The sequence below is a fragment of the Lissotriton vulgaris genome, chromosome 9 (genome assembly GCF_964263255.1).
Source record: "Lissotriton vulgaris chromosome 9, aLisVul1.2, whole genome shotgun sequence".
In the NCBI taxonomy this organism is placed as follows: Eukaryota; Metazoa; Chordata; class Amphibia; order Caudata; family Salamandridae; genus Lissotriton; species Lissotriton vulgaris.
The window spans coordinates 545,382,700-545,402,196 of NC_141697.1; the positions used below are offsets into that span (position 1 = coordinate 545,382,700).

Genomic DNA, 19,497 nt, shown 5'->3' on the forward strand with positions numbered 1-19,497 from the left:
TGAAGAGCGTGACGCGGCCAGCTGAAGGTACGTGTTTTTTTACATTTCTTTTCTTATTTTGTCGACCCGTGACCCCTATGCCTCCTCGCCCCGCCACTAATCCACAACACCGGCCGCTACTGCTGCTCCTGCCAGTGCTCTCTCTCTCTTTAGGGTACGAGTGCACGAGCCAGATTGTTGTACTGCTGCTACCTATGCTCTGCTTCTTCAATGTATGTTTGAGAATGTTGCGGCGCTGCTGCCTGCCCTTACTTCTGGGTCAGGATGTTGCAATGCTGCCACCTGTGCTCTGCCTGTTCTATTTGATAGTGAAGCTTGCACTGCTGCCTCAACATGCTACGTAAGATCTTCCGGTGGAACCCCCCCAAGACCAGGAAGACGGTCACCCAGGCCCTCGTCACCTGCAGACTGGACTACGGCAACTCCCTCTACGCCGGAACCACTGCCAAACTCCAGAAGAGACTCCAGGGGACCCAGAACGCCTCAGCAAGACACATCCTGGACATCCCCCGACACAGCCACATCTCCGGACACCTGAGAGACCTGCACTGGCTCCCGGTCAACAAGAGAATCACGTTCCGACTCCTCACACAAGCACACAAAGCCCTACACAACCAAGGACCAAGATACCTCAACAACCGCCTCAACTTCTACACTCCCACACACCAGCTTCGATCGCCCTCGCCGCCGTCCCCCGCATCCGAAGAGCCACCACAGGAGGAAGGTCCTTCTCCTACCTGGCCGCCAAGACGTGGAACTCCCTCCCGACCTACCTCCGCCTGACCCAAGACCACCTCGCCTTCAGGAAGCAGCTCAAGACCTGGCTGTTCGAGCAGTAGCGGACTCCCCCTCCCCAAGCGCCTTGAGACCCTCCGAGTGAGTAGCGCGCTATATAAATGCTTTGATTGATTGATTGATTATCCTATGTCCGATTGGAGGTTGTGTTAGTCTTTATTACACCTTAAAGCATTATTTATTCTTTAATTTTTTCATTGTCAATACCTTTGACATTTTATTCAAGCATAGGTAAACAACCACAGGTAATGTAGCCCCGAAGAGGTAGGCTCCGTCCAGCAGCGGATTGTCTTTTCATTCCAGAATCAAATCCTCTGTGCTTGCTGTGCTAGCAGGCCCCAACGTGCACTGTTTATCAGCAGTAAAGCAGTATCATCTGTAACCTATCGAAGTCTTCTGGAATTCCTTACCAGGATGTAACAGGTTGCATCTCTACTACATGTGATTTATCCGTTCATTGCACCAGTGAAGCCTGCACTGATGCTGCTGCATCCTGGCTGCGCCCTTTTTTTCCATATATTGCTGGCCTTTGGAGGACCCAGGATCTCCGTGCCTACCCAGATGCCATTCAGGCAGTCACTCTCGTCATCTACGTCAGCCTGCTCATGCCAGGCCTACGGTGCATCCTGTTTTATTCACCTGAGTGAGTCACCTGCTGAGGGCGGCTCTTTCTTATGGGCTCCAGGGCTATGCCTCCCTGTTCTCTGGCGCGTTTCTATCATGCCAAGAGTGAATGATAATATATTATTCACTTTTGATATAAATCACGAAGGCATCCGCGCTGCCATCCTAGAGATTGCTCAGAGTTGATGAAATCCCAGCCCTGGCCTCAGGGCGCTGGCAGCCTCGGTGCTGCTCCCATCTGTGACGTGCTGAGGCTTCACTGTTAAAGGTAGCCTTGGGCGCTGCAGTCTTAAGCCCTGCTGTGCCCGCAGATACTCACCCATCAGCCTGTCACCCTCCATTTCCCCGACCGTCGTTGAGTTGGAATAGTGTGGGTGAGGCTGACAGAGAAAGAGATTGAAACCTTCTAGAATCAGAAAGAAGCAACAGCCCAACCGGGACCCGCGGAGGCAGCACGGTAAGTATGAAAGCTTTTAAATGTTGTGCGCTTATGGGTGAGAGTGTGTGTCTGTGAGAGAGTGTGTGCATGTGTGTGTGTGAGCATGTCTGTATGTCTATGCGAGTCAGGGCTCTAGTCGGGGTACCACGCGGGTGGACAGCGTCCCCCCACTTCTTTTTTTAGGACTTGTGCCCTGAGGCGAGTGAAAGTCAGAGAGTCAGAAAAAAGAGTGAGTTAGAGAGAGTGAGAATGAGTGACAGGGAGAGTAAGTAGGAGTCAGGATAAACATGACTAAGGGGGTATGTATGAAAGTGAGTGTTACTGTGTGCGAGACTGAGTGAGTCAGGGTGAGACTGAGTGAGTCAGGGTGAGACTGAGTGAGTCGAGAATGAGTGAGAAATCAAGTCAGAGTGAAAAGCAGGGAGAGCTATTGAGTCAGAGTGAGTGAGAATGAGTGAGACAGTGAGAATGAGTAAGACTAGGGGAGACAGATTGAGACTGAGTGAGAATGAGTGGGACTGAGTAAGAATGAGTGACATTTAGCGACACTGAGTGACAATGACTGAGGCTGACTGACCATGAGTGCGACTAAGTGAAAATGAGTGAGTTTGAGTGAGACTGGTTGAGACTGAATGAGACTGAGTCTGTAGGTGAGTCAGAATGAGTGAGAATGTATGGGACGGAGTGAGACGCGAGACTTAGTAAGAATGAGTGAACTGGAAAGAGTGGGGCTGGTTGAATCAGTGAGATCGAGTGAGTCAGAGGGAGACTGAGTGAGAATGAATGAGTTACAGTGAGACTGAGTAATTCAGAATGAGTGGGACTGGGTGAGACTAAATGAGAATTAGCGATACTGAGTAGGTTAGAGTGAGAATGAGTGAGAACTGTGAGAGTCAGTGAGACTAGGTATGGCTAGGTGAGACTTAGTGAGAATGATTGATAGTATAAGTCTGATTGCAAGAGAGTGTGAGCAAACTCATCAAACCCTTAGCAAAGAAGCCAGGCTAGCTCACTGGAATTCGAGCCAGTGATTGTGCACCACCACTGCTGCTGAAGCCAAGTGGAAGCTAATCCACATTCCTCAGGACTCAGCTCTTGAGGTCATTCATAGCCACACTGAAATGAGTCTACCTCCCCAGTCCCTGCATGCTCACTCACCCTTACTTGCGCCCACTCTCACGTGCCCATCTTGTGTCTTATGCCCATCTCAATTTGCTTACTCAAGTTCACATACATCACATACTCAAGTGCACTAGTAAACAGCACTCTTCGCCCACCTCTTCCAGCCCTTATCTCACAGGTGCACGTGCTCCTGGGCCCATCTCACAAGGGCCCCCACACAGACACGCACACTCAGCTGAGTCGATCTGCTTAGACCCCTCGCAGTCACTCAATGACCTTAATGGACCTGTTTAGCCCCCTCAATTCCACATTAACCTCTATGCCCACCTGCACAAATCCATAACTACTTAGTAGCCACTGTGGTCCCCTTGCCCATTTTTTAACGCACTCTCATGATGGTACTGCATACTCACGGAGCTCTGCAAGCACAGGGCACGCGCCCTTACACATAGGCATCTGGTTCTCCATATGTCTGTCAGATAAACTCAAACGCATCCATGTGCACCTGTGGAGAAGTGTGGCTCAATGATTAGAGCGGCAGACCCTGATGCAGAGGTCTAGCCCGGGACCAGGGTTCAATTCCCCGCCTAAATTCCACGGACCTGATAATTCCTGCCTCGGTGCCTATTCCAATCATGGAGTCCAACTCTGGGCAATAGCTTGCTTAATCTCCACAACGGCCCCCACAACGCTAAGGATGCCTGGGCTCCACCTTGGGGGTGCCCAGGAGTGGATGCCTCACAGGGAAAGCCGGGATGGGTTCCACAGCGGTATTCGTACAAGCGTCTTGAGACCCTTGCGGGTGAGTAGTGCGCTATACAAGTATTAATTTACATTTACATTTACCTGCCTGCACACTTGCACACACTCATGTAAGGTCCCACGCGCTCATCAGCTCTCACCTGGGTCCACCTTCTACGGTGCTGGCACTCACTCACACTGACATAGCTGCTCCGGTGCCGCACAGTCGTTCTCAATTGATTCTTTGATCATTTAATTACTGATTAATTCAATACTTCATTTTAATGCAAGTTTTACTCATGAAAGTGCAATGCCAAACAGGTAAATACATGCAATAAAAATGTAAGATGTTAAAAACAGGTACATAAAAAAGCATCCAATAATTAAGAATTACACTCCCCCGTCAAAAGTACATGGGACATAAAATCCAGAATTTCAAATCTAGTTGCAGCTCTGTAATATAAAGTGATCATGGTGCGACGGGCTTTAACAGCAGCTTTTAAGAAGGCACCCAAGTGAGTTGTTTCCTCCTCATCCACCACATTAAAAAGCATATTCAATGCATCCCTCAAATTCTTAATACATAATTTCCTTAAAAAAGGGAATCAGAAAATGCCTTGAATACATAGCATAAAAACCACAGAAAAGCGTAAAATGCAACATTGTTAGCCCTGAGTTTCCGTCGCAGGGGCTAGGTATAGAATAATCCAAACCGGTGCTGAAACCCACTGGGACGCACAGCAAATATTTCACTGTGCCAGCCCTACAGCAGAACAGAAGACTCCGTTTCCATAACCCATGACTCTGGTCAGATACCCTGCGGTCTTGTCTAAAGGAGCTGCTAGCATGTAGGGGGCCACGCTCACCTTTTGGCTCTGCAAACACATTCTTTCAGAAGCAGCCTGATCATAGAGAGCCTTCGATGACTGGTTTTTGCTGATGCTTAAATGACTTGTTGGGTGGGTAAAGACCTGTTCTGGGTTGACAGAATGAAGAAGGATCCAATCTGATTCTATGTGCAGTCTCACTATCCTGGGACCCCATGCACGGCTTCAACCCGCTCAGTCACCCACACTCACCTGACTGAAATCCACCTGCACTTGATTGGGGGGCTGGGGGTCCAAACGTACTGGGCACCAGGATGCTTACATCTCACGAATTCTGCGGCTCTCATTATATAGGCAGACGGGTTACCAGGCTTACCAATGAGAACCCCGCTATATTGCACAATCCTTCAGGTGAAAGGGCGTGACGTCACTCAAGACAATGAACTATTTCTCAAGAAGAGAAGGAGCTTAAAGGAGACACAAAGAGTGAGACTGACGTGCTGAAGGAGGCCTTTCTGTGCCAGGGATTCTCGCCCCTTCTTGGAAATTCGCCCGGCTGTGTCACTCGTTAGCATCTAGCTTAGTTAATCAGATGTCTCATTGAGTTAAACGCTTACTGCTGCCACCTTCCACGATCTAAAGCAAGTCACGTTGACTTTTCATCCTTCTGAAACCAGTAATGTGAGTACTGTTAAGTAGGGTAGTAGTAACATCAGTTATTTATAGTGTTTAGAATTGGCAAATGCGCCGTATGAAGCGCTACATGAAATGAAGTAGTTGGCAGTGTCTGAGTGCTGTACGCGTAAAGCTGCAGTTTCTTTGGGATAGTTGACGCTTGAGTGGCATAGTGCTGTCGCTATCAAGCTTCAAGTATATACGGGCAGACTGACTGGAAACGTTCTCCCATCAGCATTCACTTCTCAACCCTACCCACGCCTCTCAGTCACAGCTAATCAAACCCTGGGAATTCGAACATAGGTTGCATTTTTGCAACTAGGATGCTGTGGAACTCTGCCTTGAATTCCCCAGTGAGAGACAAGTACGGCATCCATCTTAGGGCGTTCTACTTTCTTCTTCCTTCTCCCTCGCTGCTCACTTCTCATTTTTCAATCCTTATCCATGCTTCCTCATCTCTCATTTTTCACTCTTCAGTCCACTTCCCTCCCTTCTCCCTTGGTCATCCTTCTCATTCCGCTGTACACTTCCCTCACTCTTCGTACTGTACTTTTCATCCCTCGGTCCCCATCCCTCACTTCTCATCTCTGATCCCACCACCTCGTCAACAATCAACCCTCATTCTTCATCCTTTATTCCTTAACCTTCACTCCTCGACCCTCACCCCTCACTCTCCAACCCTCACTGATTACTGCTCTGCCTCACTTCAACAATGATGAGTAAACGTTGCAAAGGAGGATGTCCTAAGATACTCCTAAGACACTAACGTCTCATTTAGGGCACCCTGGTCCCTTGTTCTTCATTCCTCATCCCTCATCCTTCACTCCTCATTCCCCCGTCCATTAGTACTGATGTTAACGTCATTAGTTGTGCCCAAAATGGACAAGTATTCAGTGCTGGAGAGGATTTAGTACAATGTATGTTTTCACATAGAAACCACACATTACCTCCTCGTCCTTCTTCCTGGATGCAGTCCTTACGTGTGATACTTCTCCCTTCCTGCAAAACCAGTTCCCTGGCTGAAAACTCAAAAAAGTTCCCCCAAGATGGCCCCTGTTACGGGAAACATCCTTAACAACAAAACTTTTACCATGCAGTACTATTACAACGCAGGTTTTACACTGAAAACCATTACAACGCATTGCGCTGGGGGGCGCTCTAGGATAGGGAATAGATGTAATTTACTATCCAACACCTTCCCTAGTATCCACGGGGACTGGAGTTGGAATTGTAAACTAAACTATTCACTATCCAGCACCCCAAAGCGCTATGCGTTGTAATGGTATGCGTAGTAAAATCTGCGTTGTAACAGCATGCGTGGTAAAAGCATGCGTTGTAACGTCATACATCCCCTGTTACCCATGAGCCACCACAAAAGGGTGGAACAAATGAAACACTTCCTGTAACATACTACGCCAAATAACCCAAGAACAACAGGGAATAGTCAACCACCATGCCCGGGGTGGGAGGACGGAACTCACGACTGCATTCAGGATGACTGGGACTCGGGGTAATGAAGATTATCAATAAGTAACCGGGGCATTCATGTCTATCTTCCTATCACTCCAAAACAAGGAATGTTTTACGCATTATATGAGCCTACATTTAAATGTAAATGCATACTAAATAAGCAAACAACCATACAGCCCATGCGGCAAAGCACAAACAAAGTAATGCAGATGTTGCTTTAAGAAGCTGTGCTCTGCAGTTATCCTTTTGTATTTGGAAATATAAGGGGTGATCTTATCATATCAAGATATTTTTTTAAAACATTATAGAAAGTGTGCTATTGCACATTAACACAGTTTTGTCTGCAGTGATCTGAAAGATTTGTGATCATGTTATCTTTTGTAAGTGCTCCGAAGCAGAATCCTGAATGTGTGAGCGCTAGATGTATACAACAAAATAGATAATATTGTAAATGTGAAAAAAGTATTTTATCCTGTGTAAATAACATGCATTTTCCCATTTGTTAGCGGGTTGTTGTCCTTGTGAATAACTCAAAATGACAACAATTTATAACAAAGAAGGGGGCTGGGGTAATCATATTTGGAACATTTAACAAGCATTGGCAAAGCCAATAGGTCTCACCTATGCAAGAGCTATTGACTTTTTCAATATGTTTTAGCCATATTGTAGACCAGGTGACTGCTTTTCAGCTTGGCTAAATGTTAGTGGGGTAAAGCAGAGTGGAGTAATGTTTTATACACTGGAGTAGAGTGGAATGTTTTCAAGTGGTGTAGAGTGGCATAGACTGGTGTGGAGTGGCGTAAGGTAGAGTTGATTGGAGTGGGGTGGAGTAAAGTGGAGTGCCATGGTGTGACATAGAATGAAATGGTGTGGTGTGTTGTGGAGTATCATGTAGGGAGTAGAGTATCATAGAGTGAAAGGGTGTAGAGTGGAGTACAGTTGAGTGGTGAAGAGTGTCAGAGAGGAGTAGAGTGTTGTGGAGTGTCATTGAGTGTGGTGGAGTGGTGTAGAGAAGATTGTTGTAGGGTGGAGAAGGAAAGAGTGGAGTAGTGTAGGAGAGTGGAATGTCATAGAGTGGAGTATAGTGTTGTTGTGTGGAGTAGCATACAGTGGAGTGGCATAGAGTGTTAGAGTGGAGTAGCGTAGAGTGGAGCAGTAGAGTGAAGTAGTGTGTCATAGAAAAGAGTGGACATTAGAGGTGGTGAGATGCACACCAGCGTAATTCAGTTTTCCAGTGTTTAAACCTATTCAAAACTTTATTTGCGCTATGTAAACAGCCTGCAATGTAGATATGTTTCACAGCTCTAGTGCAGATACACTTGATCAACCCCCTGGGGGTAGTTAGGAGGGTTGATGATTGTTAACAGGCTTTAAATCAATGATGCAGCTTTTCTCTGAAAGGGATAAGCGTGCCTCGGCACGCAATGAAATATGAATGCTGTGTTTTTGGAACTCGGTATGCTGTTTAAAAGGAAATGGGCATTTAGCAAGTTCAGCTTTACAATAAGGGATGCACTTTAACACATGTCACGGTAAGAGTGACTAATGGTTAAACAGCTTAAGGACACAAGAATAGATAACAGTATGTGATATAAGTAAAAGAGTTGGTTCACCCTACAAAGGTTTACTGTTTATATACAACTTTTGCTAATTTGTATGGGTGTTTCGGAAAAAGGTTTGCTGTTTAGAATACTGGATTGTGGAGTGCCATCTTCATGTTATGTTTTAATACATATTTACAATGCTGCATTTAACGTTTACTGGCATATTAACTGTTTGTGAAAATATAGTAGCAATGTGGTTGTCAGTTGTTATGTGATTATAATAATGCTGCAAGCATTATGTAAAATAATTTGTTTTGTATTTTAGATTCCCCTGATGAAGGGATTTTTAATCCCGAAATGCATTGGGTTACTTTTAATAAAATCGTGACAGGAGGAACTCAATGGTGCTCCTGTGTTTGTGTGAATATTGTCGCAAAACCCTGGAATGAGTATAACAAATTGAATACTTTGTAAAAGGGATTAAAAGTGAAAGTGGAAAATATAGACAAACAAAGGATAAAACTATTTGAATTTAATTAATTTAATTAATTCAATCACATGGCTGTGCAGCTTGATAGAATAGAGTGGGGCATAGTGGCATGTAGTGGTTGTTAGATTTGGGGGTCTCTAATTGGCACAGGTAGGTACCTGTGACAAATAGGGACCCTCTCCTCTAGTCAGGACAAGGGGATTACACTCCTAAAATAACTCCTGCTCACCCTTTAGGCTGTGTGGCGCGAGCAGTCAAGTATTATTTCAGAGGCGATGTAAGTTAAGCAGTTGTTACCACATATAGTAACCCAGTGACAACACTACAAATGGACACCACAAAGGTTTTCTATAAAAAATAAGTAGACTTTATATAGAGTTACCACAAGACCATAAACGACAAAAATAAACACTATGATTAGTTTAAGATGGTAGATTTAAGCTTAGTTCACTTCAGTTCTAAGATGCAACACTCTGCGTCAATGTACCTTAGGATGCGTTGAGCTTCCACGACAAACAATGTTGTAGCGATGGGAAATGCGGCAAAGTCAGGTGCAAAGAAATAAAGACGTGAAGATCTTCCAGATGCGGCACGCTTCTCGAGGATGCGAGAAGTTCTTGGTTCGATGCGTGGACTGCTGCGGCGACACCCTTATGATGCGACGGCAACAGCTCCAGCGGCGACGCTCTTTTCCCACGATGCGTGAAGCTTCCGCTCGATGCGACAACTACATCGGTGACATCCAAGATGCGACGGGAGCAGCTCCGACGGCGGCGTGCTTCTCGGGAATGCGAGGTGCTCTTGGTCGATGCGGTGCAATGCGACAGTTCCAGTGACGACACCCTCCTTCGGAGTTGCGACGGCAGGCACAGCGACGGCGACACGCTCTGACCTCGTTGCGAGATTCTTCTCCTGATGCGGTGCAGTGCAACAACTACAGCGGCGACTCCCTCCTTCGGAGTTGCAACGGCAGCAGCAGCAACGGCGACAGGCTTCCTCTTTGTTGCGGCACGCGTCTTTCCGATGCGGTGCAGTGCGACAGTTCCAGCGGTGACACCCTCCTTTGGAGTTGTGACGGCAGGCACAGAGACGGCAACACGTTTCTTCTCGTTGAGTCGCGCTTCCAGCTCCTTGCGATACGCAGTTCCTCAGAAGGCCCAAAAGAGCAGCAGGCACTTCCAAAAGAACTCTGGGGAGCTGGGGGGTGAAGTCTGTTGTCCCTGAGACTTCAGCAGGAGGCAAGCTCTTTTCCAAGCCCATGGAGATCCTTCACAAGTTGAAAGTAAAGTACACAAAGTTCCTTTCTCCTTCCTTTGGCAGTCAGGCAACCACTGCAGGCCAATCCCCCAAGCAGCACTTCAGCTTGGGAATAGTCTCTCCTCAGTTTCTTCAGATTCATCTCCTCAGTAAAGGTTTCTTCTTGTTGTCCAAAGTGTCCTAATTTCATGGGATCAGGGTCCCAATATTTATACCCCAAAATCCTTTGTTCTCTGAGGGGAGTGGGGCCTTTGCCCAGTCCAAACCAGTTCTGAAGCACTCTGTTTACCAGACTTCTCCTTTCCTTTCACAGTGCAGGGCAGGCACATCAGACACCCCACAGGAGGTGGAGCCAGCATTGTGGAAGGCAAGTACAGTCCTGGAGCACTTTGTTTACAGGACTCCTTCTCTTCTTTCAGTGTACAGGGCAGAGACATCAGCCGCTCCCCAGGGGGTCGAGCCAGCATTGTGGAAGGCAGGCACCGCCCTATTCAAGGTTCAGGTGCAACTCCTCCCTCCAATCTAGCTGCAGACCTCTCTATTCACCACTGGGTGACTTAGCCTGTCTCCTGGAATTCCCCAGCCCTATCACTCACAAAACCAGACATAGAAATACACAAACTAGCAGAGGCAGGTTTGAATGGTTAGACAAGCAAATACCTACTTTCTAAAAGTAGTATTTGCAAACACAGAATATGAAAATAAACTTTACTAAAAGATGTATTTTATTATTCTGAGTTCAGGCATACTAAACTCGAATTTCTACCATGTTCTCTGAGACAGTTAGGATTATAAAATGTAATAACTCTAACAGCCCGTTCTGGCTTATGGAGAACAGGTAGCCTTGCAATAGTGAAAAACGAAAATGGCATGCCACTTACATCAGGGCTTGTTCTACCTTATACTTACAATGCACCCTGCCCTTGGGCCTACCATAGGGGTGACTGATATGAAGAAAAGGGAAGGTTTAGGGACTGGGAAGGGGGTGCACTTGCCCAGTCAGCATGATTGAGTGGTAGAACTTTATTGTTTGATTAATAAAAATCATTACAATGGTAAACATTTATCAAAGATTAAAAAAAAGTGTATCGATATTACTAAAGTATTTACACATAGTGCAAGAGACAAGCATTTTGTCTCGGAGCTGTATCTTAGCTTTAAAACGTTTGTTTAGTTTTTTTGTTTTTTTCTCTGGGAATCCTCCTAAGGGTGTCCGTTTAGTCCATTCGTATCATCACAGTGGAGTGAAAAGAAAGATTCATCCATAATTAATTAAAAAGACCTGGCCATCCATCTTTGTTAGTGAAATATTAACTTCATCTGATTAGGAGGGGGCGTGGCCAAGCAGCATGGCCGACAGGACGTGAGCTCTGCCAGCTCCCGTCCTGCGGACCCGTAAAATCCTGTATGTGATCCTGCCCAGGCTCCGGTGAATAGCCCTGACAGTCCGGAGGAATCCCTGAAGCTGCGGGGAACACCCCAGCCGATTTTCAGCCGGCGAGAGTGGCGGTGTGACCGCGGAGCAACTCCGGTGATCCGGTGCGGCCGCCGAGCCTACGCGAGGCCGCGTTCGGGGCCTGGTCGGCCGGGGGAGGCCGTATCCTGACGTACTGCGGAGGGCCTGCAGAGCGGTCACGGAGCTTGTCCCGGGTCTGGACCTTGACCCGGGGGACGACGCCGTGTGCGAGGGCGTGTTGAGCGGCGCTGGACCGAGGGACGCCCCGGGAGGAGACTCAGCCCCGGAGAAACAGGCCGCGGCTCCCGAGTACAGGTCAGGGGGCCCCGGACCCGTGTGGGAGCCCTGAAGTGCGCTTGCCTGGCTGTGCCGCTGCCTACCTGGGGGACGGTCGGTTCTCCTGGACCGGAGGGGCGACGAGGGAGCCGAGGACCAGTGCGTGCCCCTCCCCCCACCGGGCCGCCATCTTGAGGTCGGCCGTCGGGCTGGGGAGGCGGTGAGTGACCGGCGGAGCCTGCTGATCGGGGTCCCGGCAGAAACTGTGTGCCAGTGGGGTAGGAGCAGGCTGGGGACCCAGGAGAGCACAGGCGAGCGGCGCAGACGGGGCAGGCACCAACATTAAGCCCCTGACACTCTGTGTGGGGCCGTCCTGCTTCCTCCGGGCCTTCCTGCCTCCTGGAGTGCGGGGAGGAGGGGGCGCCCCATTGACTCTTGGAGGAGGCCCCGGGCCACTGGAGGTCATATCGGTTGAGGGGTGCAGGCTGGACTCCTGATTGCAGCGCCGGAGCAGAGCCCCCCTCCTACCTGACCTCTGGCTGGGTGATCGGGGCATAAGAACTAAACCGCCCGCACGGGCCGGGTGCGGAGCATAGAAGGGCCTGCTTCCTGTGGGGCTCGACTGGACGAAGGGACGCGGAGCCGCCCCCGCTGGAGGCCACAGGGACCCACGACGAGATCGCGCCGCCCCGCTGGTGGGGTGTAGTTGCCGGAAACCCCCTTGCCGGTGCAAGAAGCTTCCTGACGGTGCCCGCGGTCCCTGCGACCTGCCTGTGACGGGAGTGTTGGGAGAGTGGGGTCGCCCAGCTGACTACACAAGGGTGAGAGCTCGAGCGCGACTCCCTGCGGAATTTGCCACCGGCTGGGTGGAGGCGGAGGTGGACTGGTTGCTACTCTACAGGCGGGCCATCCCCGCACTAGGATCATCCTGAGGATGCGTAAAGACAGGGTGTCCCGCTCGTCACAGGCCAATACGATCACCCAGTACACCACGCAAAGGCTGCCGCCCCAGAGGATTACACGCCAATCGGGCCAGGATGAGGAGCCCGGGGACTCCGGTGAGCCCTCCCGTGCGGAACTCCTAAAGGCTATTCAGGGCTCCCACTCAGCGCTGGAGAGGCAAATTGAAACAGTCTCCATCGACGTCAATCTCCTGCGAACGGACCTCCGTAAGGTGGCGGACAAAGTCACGGATGCGGAGGCTAACATCGAGCAGCTACAGGGGGAGGTGGCCTCTCTCCGGAAGACGGTCACACAACTTACGGCTACGACTGGTGCCCTGGAACGGAGAGCTGAGGACGCAGAAGGGAGGGCGCGTCGCAGCAACATTAGAGTCCTGGGAGTCCCGGAGAGGCTGGAGGCTGGAGACCCTGAACGCTTCCTGGAAGCATGGAATAGGGCGAAGTTGTGCCCACAGGGTCTCTCAGAAGTGTTTGTTATCGAGAGAGCTCATCGAGCCCTGGTTCCCCCGCCTCAACCGGGGGCCCCGCCGCGAGCTCTGATTGCCAAGATATTGAATTATCGGGATCGAGACTGCATCCTGCGAGCAGCAAGGGAGAACCCGGACCTGGCCATTGAAAATAGCCGGATTTCAATATACCCAGACTATACCCACCAGGTTCAGGAGATGAGGAAATCCTTTCTGGGGGTTAAGCAGAAGCTCCGGGCGATGGAGTTACAATATATGTTGCTATATCCCGCCAAACTTAAGGTGCTGGCTCAGGGTAAGGCGCACTTCTTTGAATCGCCGGAGGAAGTTTGGGAATGGCTGGAGGTTAGGGGAGATGGGGTTCCACCGGGGGCCCGTGGTGGGTCCAAGGAGACTTGGGGGAGCCGTCCCCAGCGGCAGCGGAGGCGTCGAAGCGGACGGAGACGACGCTCCACGTCGGAGCACACGGAGGAACCTAGAATCACGGTGGGGCCTGATGGCGGAATGCTCCTGGAACCCCTGCTGCAGGGGGCCGAGGCGGAGTCTCAAAATCCGCTGGAACCTGCGGAACTCCTGGTCCCGGACACGATACCAGCTGCGGTGAGGGACATGACACCGTCGGACCTGGTGATTCAGGAGACTGGGGGAGCTGGGGCCCTGGAGGTGAATGGCCCACCCTGAGGTGATGTAGAAGCCCTATGTACTTTGTCATTGGATGGCTGCGGCGGCTCTCGGGGGGGAGAGGGGTATAGGTGGACACTGGTGAGACATTGTACCCGGAGCCACCAGACTTTACATAATGGGGAGAAACGGAGGCCAGCAGATTTGCAATGTGGGTACTGATTGCTTTTTGGGAGGCGGGGGCGCTATTGTCGGACTTGGTCCTGCATGGTCGACTACGGCTGGGCCGGAGCCGGGCGTACATCATGTGAGCATTGGGTCTTGCGGGGAGCTGGGGGGGGGGGGTATGCAGTTTGTTGTTGTGTGGGTGTGTGATGGGTTGTGAGGGGTGTGTGGGGAGGCTGTGCACGTCCTGGCACCAGCGGGGGATGGGTGGGTTGACAGGTTGGGTTGTTGTCATTATCCTGCTCGTGGGTGGGGGGAGGGGGAAGTGTTCTGCAAATGTTGCAACGTTGAGGGGGGGGGTGGATGGGGGGGTACTGTTTATAAATGTTGGTATAGGCATCATGTGTATCACTGTTCAGGCCCCTAGGAGGCGGTATTTTGGCGGCAGACTACATGGCCCGACGGGGCACTTACTGGAAAAATGGGATACAAATTCTTAACGTGGAATGTGCGTGGGTTGGGCACTTGTACCAAACGTTATAGGGTCCTGTCCTTCCTCCGGAGGCATGCCATCTCGATTGCGTGTTTACAAGAAACGCATCTGAATGAGGAGGGGGCGCAAAAGCTGGCTAAAAAATGGCGGGGTCAGGTCTTTCACTCTTCCTTTTCGACATATGCGCGTGGGGTCTTGATTTGGGTGGCACCAGGGGTCCCCCTTGCAGTACAGTATGCAGAGGCGGACATCGAGGGCAGATACCTGCTGCTGAGAGTGAAGTTGAATGGCAGGGACCTTACACTCCTTAATACTTACGCACCCAACGTAGACGACGCGACCTTCTACCCACAAATGCAAGACGTCTTAGTGTCGGACGTGGACAGCCCTCTCCTGTGGTTCGGGGACTTTAATTGTGTCTTGGACCCGGTCCTAGACAGACATCCACCCCGTGCGGGGACGAAACCTCGCATGACGGCACGACTGCGCGAGGTCATGGCGAACTTGGGAGCGGTAGATGTGTGGCGTCAGAGTCACCCGTCGCAGAAACTGTACACCTGCTACACTCCCACACACGACACCCATAGCAGACTAGATAGGGTCCTCGCCGCGAATATAGACGCGTCGTATTCCCTAAAGGTCACCCATCTGGCCCGCTTCCTGTCTGATCACTCCCCGGTGATGTGCGCTACGCAGGACATCGACCAGCCCAGCCGCCCCCGTACATGGCGGATGCCTGCGGACTTACTGCAGGACCCATTGGGTAGAGATCATGTGCAGACTACACTCACTAACTACGTAGACCTCAACTGGGAGGGGGACGACTTGCCTCTGTCAACGAGGTGGGACGCACTGAAGGCGGTGGTGCGAGGGGAATGCATGGCTCTTACTTATGGGGTCCGCCGACAGCTGACCCGCGAACTGAGGGAGGCTGAAGACACCCTGCGGACTCGCCAGGCCTCACCAGATCCTGGGGAACCGGAACTGGCCCTGGAGCGGGAAGCCCAGGAGCAAGTCCACGATATCCTTACGCGCCTCGACAGATACACGCTGGGTCAATTCAGACAGCGACTCCACAGGGAAGGGGACAAATCCGGCCGATTGTTGGCCTGGATATTGAGGAAAGAATCGGCACCGGTTCGGATACTGGCCCTGAGGGGCCCTGACGGGAACATGGTGCATTCGGAGTCTGGTATATTGCGGATTCTCAAATCCCACCTGCAGCAGGTTTATACGGCAGATCCGCTGGTCACGGAAGCATCCTATCAATCTTACCTCCGTGGAGTGGCCCTTCCGGCCCTCCCGAGCGAAGCAGCGGAAGAATTAGATGGGGCTTTGACCCTCCACGAAGTGCGGGTGGCTATGGCCAGCCTACGACGGCGAAATCCCCAGGAGGAGATGGGTTTCCTTCCGAGTTCTACCACGCATTCGGAGACGTCCTCGGCCCCCTCCTCCTCCAGGTCTTTCTTACAGCGCTGGAGGATGGAGCTCTCCCGCCCACGATGTACCAAGGCGAGATCTGCATGATCCTAAAGCCGGGCGGTGATGGTTGTGACCCCGCGGCGTACCGCCCTATCACAATGATTAATACGGATGTCAAGGTCCTAACCAAACTCTTAGCCGCTCGGTTGGCACCGCACATGGCCCAGTTGGTCCACCAGGACCAGTGTGGGTTTATCCCCGGGCGCAACACCGCGATGAATCTGCGACGATTAACCCATATTATGCATGAGGTACGCGGCAGAGAAGATCCCCAGGTCCTGGTTTCGATAGACTTGGCCAAGGCATTTGACACGGTTAGCTGGGGATACCTATCAGAGGTCCTTCAGCAGGTGGGATTGGGGCCAGTGTTTTGCAAATGGATCCAGATACTGTATCGGGCGCCTCGGGCCAGAGTCAGTCTTGGGGCCGCACGCTCGGAGGACTGGGCGTTGGAGAGAGGCACCCGTCAGGGATGCCCCCTCTCGCCGCTCCTGTTCGCCCTGGCGATTGAGCCATTGGCGGTGGAGGTCCGCACCACAATGGACCAATGGGGGATCAAAGTGGGGAGTAACATCCACACGGTGTCCTTGTATGCGGACGACGCTCTGTTTTATTTAACGTCTCCGCAGGACGCGTTACCAGCTTTGCTACAGCTGCTGGACCGTTTTGGCGCAGCTTCGGGCCTGCGTATCAATGCAGGGAAGTCCCTGATCTTCCCCCTAGCGGGTTGCAATGTGGACGCGCGCGGGGACTTGCCACACCTGGGTCTGCGGTGGGAACTGGAGGCCTTCCGCTATCTGGGGATACAGGTGGCATCGTCCGATGAACAATTGCTGGCCCGCAATGCGGACAGGGTATTGCACTCCCTACAACAATCAGTGGCATTCTGGAACACGTTGCCTCTCTCCCTGATGGGACGTCTGGCAGTGGCGAAAATGGTGATGCTGCCGCGGGTACTGTATGTGTTACAGAATTCGCTGTGCCCACTTCCCCCGCGGATGTTCCGCACTCTAAATACTCTCCTTACGTCTTTACTCTGGGCGGGCAGGCGTAGTAGAGTTGCATTGCACACGGTGGTCCGCAGCTGGGAGGAGGGGGGGTTGGAGGCACCGAGATTCGACCTCTACTACTATGCAGCTCAGCTGTTGCCAGCTGCCAGGTGGTTCGCGGATGCGGACACCTGGGAACTTCGGCTCCTTGCGGGTAGTGCAGATGAAAGAGCGGTACAGATGGCCCTGATGCGCGGCAGGGGCGCGGATGCGACGCTGCCATATATAGTGCGCCACACCGCAGCCATTTGGCAGCGTGTTGTGGAAAAAATCCTACGGAGGGCCCCCTTTCACAGAGAGCTGCCGATATGGATCATGGCCCCGGTGGCGGACATGGAGGTACACATGCCTTTCCATGACTGGAGAGCGGGTGGGTGCGAGCTGTTGGCAGATCTCTACCCAGACGATACGTTCCTATCTTTCGAACAGGCGACAGAGACGTTCGGACTCGGGGAGGGACAGTTCCTACACTACAGGGGCCTCCATGCAATGGCACGAGACACTTGGCCGCAATTCCCTGATGCGCCCCCTGTGTCCCATACCCTCAATGTCATCCTATCCTGTGGTAGGGGCAGGAGGCTGGTAACACTATTGTACTCAGCCATGCGGCAGGACTCCATGCCACCAGTTCCTCCGACATGGGCGGCCTGGGAGGCTGACCTGGGGGTTGCCTTAGACCCAACACAGCGCAAACGCATTGGTACACTCACCCGGAAGGTGTCGTGCAACGCACGGTTCAAATTGACACACTTTAACTTCTTACACCGAACGTATGTGACTCCGGTTGCTTTGAAGCGTATTGCCCCGGACAAGCGCGATAACTGCCCTAGATGTGGCGCGCCGGGGGCCTCCTTTCTTCATCTAGCATGGGACTGCCCACTGGTGTACGCCTTCTGGCAGTCGGTGGTGGCGCACATTTGCAGAGTTACTGCACTCCGGATGGAACTGACCCCCCTTCACTGCTTGTTAGCCTTAGTCCCCAAGCCCAGGAAGTGTAATCTGCCCTACAAGATGTTACAGCTACTTCTAGTACTGGCGAGGAGGAGGGTGGCCATCACGTGGATGGGACAGGGCCCCGGAGATGTCACATTGTCTTAGGGATGTGGGGGAATGGTCCCTGGCGGAGGAAACCTTTATGCAGACTGTGCGTAGAGATGTAAAACTGCAGGACGACCTGCTTGCGTGGAGAATGATGCGAGTGCTGGGTGAGGCAGCCGAAGATTCGGATGGTACGAGTGCGGAGTTGTTCACCCCTGGGGATACAGAGTCTGAGGATGAGGACGGTGAGGGCGGTGGAGAGGGTGGGGGAGACCGGTGAGTTGGGGGAGTGTCTGACCGCACACGCACATGTAGGTTACAACTGGGAAGTATTGTGTTTTGTATCTCAAGGAGTCATTCCTACTGTACGCACCGACCACTGCTATGCCTGCCAATAGGAGTGCCATAATGAGGTAAACGACCTGTGTACACATGGTTTAGTCACGAATGCCGAAGTTTTGGGGGGAGGGGTGCCTTTAGGGAGTTGGGGGGTAACCTGTATTGAAGAAACTCGAAAGAAAAGCAGATCAGAATATCCTGCCGTGCAGTCACAGGGCTAGGTTCAGGACCTGGCTTCTATGCTACCAGCTACCGCCGCCCGGCCCTCGGGTTGTGGGCTGATGGGCCGTGTATACAGAAAAATGTTCTATGACATAATGTTGTTGATTTCCTGTGGCTGTTGACGCAACTGTTATATGCTATCATTGTCTGCACCAAAAATAAAATTAAAAAAAAAAAAAAAAAAAAAAAAACTTCATCTGATTAGTGCAACTTGATAGCGGGAAATTAAAAACAGTGGGGTCCATGGTTGGCCCTTCTGATTTAACATCTGTTAAAGTCACATGCCAAGACCCTAGTCGTTGAGGATGAATGGTTGGTACCGCTGATAGCGCGGGGCCATTAATGTGTTGAAGGCCCTACATATGATGTTTTAAATATTCTTCAGGCACACGGGGGGGCAAGAGGTAATCCCTGTGAGAAAAGGCCGTTGTCAGCTGATATTTGGTGTAGCAGAGGGCTTAGACCGCCCTTTTACAATTGACTATTATTTACTTGCTGGCTCTCTCTGATTATAAATATTCTTACTGCTCTTGCCATAAACTTAGTGAACCGAATATTGAGTAGTGAATTGTCCAGATTCATTGAAGCAATGATAGCTTTTTGGCGCGTGCGGATGCCAAGTTTATTCCATTGGCTCTTTAAGAAGATTTTTCGGTCGTCAAGTAGTGTGGGGCAGCGACATGCCACATGCTTAATTGTTTCCTTGCTACTCCCGCACCCCCTGCACATTATATTAGTGTTTACGCGTTGCCAGCTCGGCAGGTGGTACAGGAATGGCCATTCGCCTATTCTGAGGGCCATGAATCTTTTTTTCCATAGCACAGAATAAGTACATGACAGATATGGGGCCATAATCCCTGGCTGGAACCGGGATACAATTGACCAGGCATGCTTACGTTGGGCCAATTGGGCTCTGTCTGAATGGAAGGACCAAGGGCGGACA

The 19,497-nt window shown here is 51.2% G+C and overlaps 1 protein-coding gene across 2 annotated transcripts in view; it reads right to left on the reverse strand.

Moving 5' to 3' along the window:
• LOC147691749 (solute carrier family 22 member 20-like) overlaps window positions 1–19,497 on the reverse strand; it is a 262,080-nt gene that overhangs the window by 132,784 nt on the left and 109,799 nt on the right. Inside the window, exon 1 of one of the 2 annotated variants that reach the window (XM_086938032.1) lies at window positions 4,801–4,904. The exons of the other annotated variant lie outside the window; for it this stretch is intronic. The gene's annotated coding sequence lies outside the window, so the exon portion shown is untranslated. Of the gene's footprint in view, window positions 1–4,800; window positions 4,905–19,497 lie in introns of those variants that run through there. 2 annotated transcript variants of the gene reach the window in all.